Here is an 11010-nt window from a genome sequence, read left to right on the forward strand (position 1 = left end):
ACAGCAAGATTGCAAGATTTCGATAATTTTCAGACCTTTTATGGTCGATTATATGAAACATTCTCTGCGCGGGATAAAGACCAGTAGAGCGCAGAAGGAGGCAGAATTCCGCAAAAATATCAAACAGTAAGATAAGAACTGCCACTTCCTTTGGCAGTTATTTCCCTAACTACTCCAAATATGGATATGAAACTTATATGAATAGATAGAGGAACATGTGGCCTTTCAGATGACACCAAGATTGCAAGATTTGGATAATTCTCAGACCTTTTATGCTCGATTATATGAAGCATTCTCTGCGCGGCATAAGGACCGCTATAGCGCAGACGAAGCCAGAATTCCGCAAAAATATCAAACAGTCAGATACGAACTGGCGCTTCCGTTGGCAGATATTTCCCTAACTACTGCAAATATGGATATGGAACTTATCCAAATAGGTAGGGAAACACGTGGCCTTTCAGATGACAGCAACATCGCCAGATTTAGATAATACTTAGACCTTTTGTGCTCGAATATAAGTAGCATTCTCTGCGCGGGATAAGGACCGGTATAGCGCAGACGAGGCCAGAATTCCGCAAAAAAAGGAGGCAGTTGGAAAAGAATTCGCACCTTCTTCGGCAGCTATTTCCCTATCTACTGCAAATATGGATATGAAACTTATACAAATAGATAGGGGAACATGTGGCCTTTCATATGACAGGAAGATTGCAAGATTTGGATAATTCTCAGACCTTTCACGCTCGATTATATGAAGCATTCTCTCTGTGGGATAAGGATAAGTATTGCGCAGACGAAGCCAGAATTCCGCAAAAAAAAGGAGGCTGTTGGAAAAGAACTCGCACTTCCTTTGGCAGCCTTTTCCCTAACTATTTCGAATTTGGATATGAAACTTATATGAATAGATAGGGGACAATGTGGCCTTTCAGATGACAGCAAGATTGGCAGATTTAGATAATTCTCAGACCTTTTATGCTCGTTTACATGAAGCATTCTCTGCGCGGGACAAGGACCAGTATAGCGCAGACCAAGCCAGAATTCGGCTAAAAAAGGAGGCAGTTGGAGAAGAACTCGCACTTCCTTTGGCGGCTATTTCCCTAACTACTCCAAATAAAGATATAAAACTTCTATAAATGGATAGAGGAACATGTGGCCTTTCAGATGACAGGAAGATTCCAAGATTTGGATAATTCTCAGACCTTTTATGGTCGATTATATGAAGCATTCTCTGCGCAGCATAAGGACCGCTATAGTGCAGACGAAGCCAGAATTCCGCAAAAATATCAAACAGTCAGATAAGAACTGGCGCTTCCGTTGGCAGATATTTCCCTAACTACTGCAAATATGGATATGAAACTTATATCAATAGATAGGGGAACACGTGGCCTTTCAGATGACAGCAACATCGCCAGATTTAGATATTTCTTAGACCTATCGTGCTCGAATAGCCTTCTCTGCGCGGGATAAGGACCGGTATAGCGCAGACGAAGCCGGAATTCTGCAAAAAAAGGAGGCTGTTGGAAAAGAACTCGAAACTCGTTTGACAGTTGTTTCCCTAACTACTCGAAATATGGATATAAAACTTATATGAATTGATAGGGGAACATGTGGCCTTTCAGATGACAGGAAGATTGCAAGATTTAGATCATTCTTAGACCTTTAATGCTCGATTACATGAAGCATTCTATGCGCGGGACAAGGACCATTATAGCGCAGACAAAGACTGAATTCCGCAAAAAAGGAGGCAGTTGGAAAAGAACTCGCACTTCCTTTGCCAGCTATTTCCCTAACTACTCCAAATAAAGATATAAAACTTCTATAAATGGATAAAAGAACATGTGGCCTCTCAGATGACAGCAAGATTGCAAGATTTGGATAATTTTCGGACCTCTTATGGTCGATTATATGAAGCATTCTCTGCGCGGGATAAGGACCGCTATAGCGCAGACGAAGCCAGAATTCCGCAAAAATATCAAACAGTCAGATAAGAACTGGCGCTTCCGTTGGAAGATATTTCCATAATACTGCAAATATGGATATGAAACTTATCCAAATAGATAGGGGAACATGTGGCCTTTCAGATGACAGCAACATCGCCAGATTTAGATAATTCTTAGACCTTTTATGCTCGAATATATGTAGCATTCTCTGCGCGGGATAAGGACCGGTATAGCGCAGACAAAGCCAGAATTCCGCAAAAAAAGGAGGCAGTTGGAAAAGAATTCGCACTTTCTTTGGCAGCTATTTCCCTAACTACTTCAAATATGGATATGAAATTTATACAAATAGATAGGGGAACGTTTGGCCTTTCATATGACAGGAAGATTGCAATATTTGGATAATTCTCAGAGCTTTTATGCTCGATTACATGAAGCATTCATAAGTATTCCGTAGACGAAACCAGAATTCCGCAAAAAAAGAAGGCTGTTGGAAAAGAACTCGCACTTCCTTTGGCAGCCTTTTCCCTAACTATTTCAAATTTGGATATGAAACTTATATGAATAGGTAGGGGACCATGTGGCCTTTCAGATGACAGCAAGATTGGCAGATTTAGATAATTCTCAGACCTTTTATGCTCGATTACATGAAGCATTCTCTGTGTGAGACAAGGACCAGTATACCGCAGACGAAGCCAGAATTCTGCAAAAACAGGAAGCTGTTGGAAAAGAACTCGAACTTCGTTTGACAATTGTTTCCCTAAATACTCGAAATATGGTTATGAAACTTATTTGAATTGATAGGGGATACATGTGGCCTTTCAGATGACAGCAAGATTGGAAAATATAGATAATTCGTAGACTTTTTATGATCGAATATATGGAGCATTCTCTGGGCGGGATAAAGACTTGTATAGCGCAGACGAAACCAGAATTCCGCAAAAAAAAGAGGCAGTTGGAAAAGAACTCGCACTTCCTTTGGCAGCTATTTCGCTGTCTACTCGAAATATAGATATGAAACTTTTACAAATAGATAGGGGAACATGTGGCCTTTCAGATGACACCAAGAGTGCAAGATTTAGATAATTCTCAGACCTTTTATGCTCAATTATATGAAGCATTATCTGCGCAGGATAAGGACCGGTATAGCGCAGACGAAGCCACAATTCCGCAAAAATATCAAACAGTCCGACAAGAACTGGCACTTCCTTATACAAACAGATATGGAAACACGTGGCCTTTCAGATGACAGCAAGATTGGAAAGGTCCAACAATTATCTAAATTTTCAAATCTTGCTGTCACCTGAAAGGCCACATGTTCATCTATCCATTCATATAAGTTTATCTTAATCTGCGCGGGATAAGGACCAATATAGCGCAGACGAGGCCAGAATTCTGCAAAAAAATATCAAACAGTCAGACAAGAACTGCCACTTCCTTTGGCAGGTATTTCCCTAATTACTGCAAATATGGATATGTAACTTATACGAATAAATAGGGGAACATGTAGGCTTCGAGATGACACCAAGATTGGAATATTTAGATAATTAACAGACCTTTTATGGTCAATTATTTGAAGCATTCTCTGCGTGGGATAAGGACCGGTATAGCGTAGACGAAGCTACAATTCCTCAAAAATATCAAACAGTCCGACAAGAACTGGCACTTCCTTATACAAACAGATATGGAAACACGTGGCCTTTCAGATGACAGCAAGATTGGAAAGGTCCAACAATTATCTAAATTTTCAAATCTTGCTGTCACCTGAAAGGCCACATGTTCATCTATCCATTCATATAAGTTTATCTTAATCTGCGCGGGATAAGGACCAATATAGCGCAGACGAGGCCAGAATTCTGCAAAAAAATATCAAACAGTCAGACAAGAACTGCCACTTCCTTTGGCAGGTATTTCCCTAATTACTGCAAATATGGATATGTAACTTATACGAATAAATAGGGGAACATGTAGGCTTCGAGATGACACCAAGATTGGAAGATTTAGATAATTAACAGACCTTTTATGGTCAATTATTTGAAGCATTCTCTGCGTGGTATAAGGACCAGTATACAGCAGACGAAGCCAGAATTCCGCAAAAAATATCAAACAGTCAGACAAGAACTGGCACTTCCTCTGGCAGATATTTCCCTAACTACTGCAAATATGGATATAAAACTTATACTATTAGATAGAAGAACATGTGGCCTTTCAGATGACAGCACGATCGCCCGATTTAGATAATTGTTAGACCTTTTATGCTCGAATATATGAAGCATTATCTGCGTGGGATAAGGACCAGTATAGCGCAGACGAAGCCAGAATTCCGCAAAAAAGGAGGCTGTTTGAAAACAACTCGCACTTCCTTTGGCAGCTATTTCCCTAACTACTCCAAATATGGATATGAAACTTATATGAATGGATAGAGGAACATGTGGCCTTTCAGAAGACACCAAGATTAGAAGATTTAGATAATTCTCAGACCTTTTATGCTCGATTATATGAAGCATTCTCTGCGCGGGATAAGGACCAGTATACCGCAGACAAAGCCAGAATTCCGCAAAAAATATCAAACAGTCAGACAAGCACTGGCACTTCCTCTGAAAGATATTTCCCTAACTACTGCAAATATGGATATGAAACTTATACTATTAGATAGAAGAACATGTGGCCTTTCAGATGACAGCACGATCGCCCGATTCAGATAATTCGTAGACCTTTTATGCTCGAATATATGAAGCATTATCTGCGTGGGATAAGGACCAGTATAGCACAGACGAAGCTACAATTCCGCAATAAATGAGGCTGTTTGAAAAGAACTCGCACTTCCTTTGGCAGCTATTTCCCTAACTACTCCAAATATGGATATGAAACTTATATGAATGGATAGAGGACCATGTGGCCTTTCAGAAGACAGCAACAAAATGTAAAATTTAGATAATTCTTAGACTTTTTATGCTCGAATATATGAAGCCTTATATATGCGGGATCAGGACCGGTATAGCGCAGACGAAACCAAAATTCCGCAAAAAAAGGAGGCAGTTGGAAAAGAACTCGCATTTCCTTTGGCAGATATTTCCCAAACTACTGCAAATTTGGATAAGTAACTTATATGAATGGATAAAGGAACATGTGGCCTTTCAGATGACACCAAGATTGGAAGATTTAGATAATTATCAGACCTTTTATGGTCAATTATTTGAAGCATTCTCTGCGTGGGATGAGGACCGGTATACCGTAGACGAAGCTAGAATTCATAAAAAATATCAGGCAGTTCGACACAAACTTGCTTTTCCTTTGGCAGATATTTCCTAACTACTGCAAATATGGATATGTAACGTATACGAACATATAGGGGAACATGTGGCCTTCCAGATGACAGCAAGATTGGAAGATTTAGATAATTGTTAGACCTTTTATGAACGAATATATGAAGCCTTCTCTGCGCGGGATAAGGACCGGTATAGCGCAGACGAAACCAAAATTCCGCAAAAAAAGGAGGCAGTTGGAAAAGAACTCGCACCTCCTTTGGCAGCTATTTCCCTAACTACTGCAAATATGTATATGAAATTTATATGAATGGATAGAAGAACATGTGGCCTTTAAGATGACACCAAGTTTGCCAGATTTAGATAATTCTCAGAACTTTTATGCTCGATTACAGGAAGCGTTCCCTGCGCGAGATAAGGACCGGTATAGCGTAGACGAAGCCCAAATTCCGCAAAAATATCAGGCAGTTCGACACATACTTGCATTTCCTTTGGCAGATATTTCCCTAACTACTGCAAATATGGATAAGTAACTTATACAAACAGATAGGGGAACATGTGGGCTTCCAGATGACAGCAAGATTGCAAAATGTAGATAATTCTTAGACCTTTTATGCTCGAATATATGAAGCCTTCTATGTGCGGGATCAGGACCGGTATAGCGCAGACGAAACCAAAATTCCGCAAAAAAAGGAGGCAGTTGGAAAAGAACTCGCATTTCCTTCGGCAGATATTTCCCAAACTACTGCAAATTTGGATAAGTAACTTATATGAATGGATAAAGGAACATGTGGCCTTTCAGATGACACCAAGATTGCAAGATTTAGATAATTTTCAGACCTTTTATGCTCGATTATATGAAGCATTCTATGCGCGGGATAAGGACCAGTATAGCGCAGACGAAGCCAGAATTCCGCAAAAATATCAAACAGTCAGACAAGAACTGGCACCTCCTTTGGCAGATATTTACCTAACTACAACAAATATGGATATGTAACTTATACGACCAAATAGGGGAACATGTGGGCTTCCAGATGACAGCAAGATTGCAAAATTTAGATAATTCTTAGACCTTTTATGCTTGAATATATGAAGCCTTCTATGTGCGGGATCAGGACCGGTATAGCGCAGACGAAACCAAAAATCCGCAAAAAAAGGGGGCACTTGGAAAAGAACTCGCATTTCCTTTGGCAGATATTTCCCTAACTACTGCAAATTTGGAGATGTACCTGATATGAATGGATAGAGGAACATGTGGCCTTTAAGATTACACCAAGATTAGAAGATTTAGATAAATCTTAGACCTTCTATGCTCGATTACATGAAGCATTCTCTGCGTGGGATAAGGACCAGTATAGCGCAGACGAAGCCAGAATTCCACAAAAAATATCGAACAGTCAGACAAGAACTGCCACTTCCTTTGGCAGATATGTCCCTAATTACTGCAAATATGGATATGTAACTTATACAAACAGACAGGCGAACATGTGATCTTTAGGATAACAGCAAGATTGGAAGATTTAGATAAATATTAGACCTTTTATGCTCGATTACATGAAGCATTCTCTGTTTGGGATAAGGACCAGTATAGCGCAGACGAAGCCAGAATTCCGCAAAAAAGAGGAGGCACTTGGAAAATAACTCGCATTTCCTTTGGCAGATATTTCCCTAACTACTGCAAATTTGGAGATGTACCTGATATGAATGGATAGAAGAACATGTGGCCTTTTAGATTACACCAAGATTGGAAGATTTAGATAATTATCAGTCGTTTTATGCTCGATTACAGGAAGCGATCTGTACGCTGGATAAGGACCGGTATAGCGTAGACGAAGCCAGAATTCCGCAAAAAATTATGAAACAGTCAGACAAGAACTGTCACTTCCTTTGGCAGATATTTCCCTAACTACTGCAAATATGGATATGTAACTTATACGCACAGATAGGGCAACATGTGGCCTTTCAGAAGACAGCAAGATTGGAAGATTTAGATAATTGTTAGACCTTTCATGAACGAATATATGAAGCCTTCTCTGCACGGGATAACGACTGGTATAGCGCAGACAAAACCGAAATTCCGCAAAAAAAGGAGGCAGTTGGAAAAGAACTCGCACCTCCTTTGGCAGCTATTTCCCTAACTACTGCAAATATGAATATAAAACTTATACAATGCATAGAGGAACATGTGGCCTTTCAGATGACACCACGTTTACAAGATTTAGATAATTCTCAGACCTTTTATGCTCGATTACAGGAAGCGTTCTGTGCGCTGGATAAGGACCGGTATAGCGTCGACGAAGCCAGAATTCCGCAAAAAATTATTAAACAGTCAAACAAGAACTGTCACTTCCTTTGGCAGATATTTCCCTAACTACTGCAAATATGGATATTAATCTCATACTATTAGATAGGGAAACATGTGGCCTTTTAGATGACAGCACGATCGCTATATGTAGATAATTCTTAGACCTTTTATGCTCGAATATATGAAGCATTATCTGCGTGGGATAAGGACCAGTATAGCGCAGACGAAGCCAGAATTCCGAAAAAAAAGGAGGCAGTTGGAAAAGAAATCGCATTTCCTTTAGCAGATATTTCACTAACTACTGCAAATTTGGATATGAAACTTATATGAATGGATAGACGGAAATGTGGCCTGTCCGATGACACCCAGATTGCAAACTTTAGATAATTCGTAGACCTTATGTGCTCGAATATATAAAGCATTCTATGCGCGTGATAAGGACCAGTATAGTGCAGACGAGGCCAGAAATCTGCAAAAAAAGGAGGCTGTTTGAAAAGAACTCGCACTTCCTTTGGCAGCTATTTCCCTACCTACTGCAAATATGAATATGAAACTTATATCAATAGATAGAGGAACATGTGGCCTTTCAGATGACACCAAGTTTGCCAGATTTAGATAATTCTCAGACCTTTTATGCTCGATTACAGGAAGCGTTCTCTGCGCGGAATAAGGACCGGTATAGCGTAGACGAAGCCAGAATTCCGCAAAAATATCAAACAGTCCGACAAGAAGTGGCACTTCCTTTGGCAGATATTTCCCTAACTACTGCAAATATGGATATGTAACTTATACAAACAGATAGGGGAACATGTGGCCTTTCAGATGACAGCAAGATTGGAAGATTTAGATAAATATTAGACCTTTTATGCTCGATTACATGAAGCATTCTCTGCGTGGGATAAGGACCAGTATAGCGCAGACGAAGCCAGAATTCCGCAAAAAAAGGAGGCAGTTGGAAAAGAACTCGCATTTCCTTTGGCAGATATTTCCCTAACTACTCCAAATATGGATATGTAACTTATTCAAACAGATAGGAGAACATGTGGCCTCTCAGATGACAGCAAGATTGGAAAATTTAGATAAATCTTTTATGAATAGATTACTGTCAATATGGAGACAACAGTGTATGCGCATTTATAAGACGAAGCCAGAATTCCGCAAATATATCAGGCAGTTCGACACATACTTGCATTTCCTTTGGCAGATATTTCCCTAACTACTACTAAATATCAAACAGTCAGACAAGAACTGGCACTTCCTTTGGCAGATATTTCCCTAACTACTGCAAATATGGATATCAAACTTATACTATTAGATAGGTGAACATGTGGCCTTTTAAATGACAGCAAGATTGCAAGATTTAGATAATTCATAGACCTTTTATGGTCAATTACATGAAGAATTCTCTGCGCGGGATAAGGACCGGTATAGGGCAGACCAAACCAAAATTCTGCAAAAAAAGGAAGCAGTTGGAAAAGAACTCGCACCTCCTTTGGCACCTATTTCCCTAACTACTGCAAATATGAATATGACATTTATATCAATGGATAGACGAACTTGTGGTCTTTCAGATGACACCAAGTTTGCCAGATTTAGATAATTTTCAGATCTTTTATGCTCGATTACAGGAAGCGTTCTCTGCGCGAGATAAATACCGGTATAGCGTAGACGAAACCAGAATTCCGCAACAATATCAGGCAGTTCGACACATACTTGCATTTCCTTTGGCAGATATTTCCCTAACTACTGCATATTTGGATATGAAACTTATATGAATAGATAGGGGAACATATGGCCTTTCAGATGACAGCAAGATTGCAAGATTTAGTTAATTCTCAGACCTTTTATGCTTGATTTCAGGAAGCATTCTCCGCGCGGGATAAGGACCAGTATAGCGCAGACGAAGCCAGAATTCCGCAAAAAATATCAAACAGTCAGACGAGAACTGCCACTTCCTTTGGCATATATTTCCTAACTACTGCAAACATAGATATGTAACTTATACGAACAAACAGGGGAACATGTGGGCTTCCAGATGACAGCAAGACTGCAAAATGTAGATAATTCTTAGACCTTTTATGCTCGAATATATGAAGCCTTCTATGTGCGGGATCAGGACCGGTATAGCGCAGACGAAACCAGAATTCCGCAAAATAAAGAGGCAGTTGGAAAAGAACTCGAATTTCCTTTGGCAAATATTTCCCTAAATACTGAAAATTTGGATATGTAATTTATATCAATGGATACAGAAACTCGTGGCCTTTCCCATGACACCAAGATTGCCAGATTTAGATAATTCTCAGACCTTTTATGGTCAATTATTTGAAGCATTCTCTGCGCGGGATAAGGACCGGTATAGCGCAGACGAAGCTAGAATTCCTCAAAAATATCAGGCAGTTCGACACAAACTTGCATTTCCTTTGGCAGATATTTCCTAACTACTGCAAATATGGATATGAAACTTAGACAAACAGATAGGACAACATGTGGCTTTTCAGATGACAGCAAGATTGGAAAATTTAGATAAATCTTAGACTTTCTATGCTCGATTACATGAAGCATTCTCTGCGTGGGATAAGGACCAGTATAGCGCAGACGAAGCCAGAATTCCGCAAAAAAAGGAGGCTGTTTGAAAAGAACTCGCACTTCCTTTGGCAGCTATTTCCCTAACTACTCCAAATATGGATATGAAACTTATATGAATGGATAGAGGAACATGTGGCCTTTCAGATGACACCAAGATTGCAAGATTTAGATAATTCTCAGACCTTTTATGGTCGATTATATGAAGCATTCTCTGCGCGGGATAAGGACCGGTACAACGTAGCTATTTCCCTAACTACTCCAAATATGGATATGAAACCTATATGAGTGGGTAAAATAACATGTGGCCTTTCCGATTGTAGCGGAAGGGTTTCAGCAACAATTAAGTTTCAGTATTAAGCTCTATTATGCTCAATTACATGAAGCATTCTCTGCGCGGGATAAAGACCGGGATAAGGACCGGTAGAGCGCAGACGAAACCAAAATTCCGCCAAAAAGGAGGCAGTTGGAAAAGTACTCTCACATCCTTTGGCAGCTATTTCCCTAACTACTCCAAATATGGATATGAAACTTATATGAATGGATAGAGGAACATCTGGCCTTTCAGATGACAGCACGATCGCCTGATTTCTGCTCAATTACATGAAGCATTCTATGCGCGGGATAAACATGAGTATAGCGCAGACGAAGCCAGAATTCCGCAAAAATATCAAACAGTCAGACAAGAACTGACACTTCCTTTGGCAGATATTTCCCTAACTACTACAAATATGGAAATTAAACTTTTATAAATGGATAGAGCAACATGTGGCCTTTCAGATGATACCAAGATTTCAAGATTTAGATAATTCTCAGACCTTTTATCCTTGATTATATGAAACATTCTCTGCGCGGGATCAGGACCGGTATCCCGCAAAAATAGGAAGAAGTTGGAAAAGACCTTTCATTTCCTTTGCAGATA

Source organism: Acanthaster planci, linkage group LG07 (genome assembly GCF_054643075.1).
Source record: "Acanthaster planci isolate LZ-2023a linkage group LG07, COTS_SCS, whole genome shotgun sequence".
Taxonomy (NCBI): domain Eukaryota; kingdom Metazoa; phylum Echinodermata; class Asteroidea; order Valvatida; family Acanthasteridae; genus Acanthaster; species Acanthaster planci.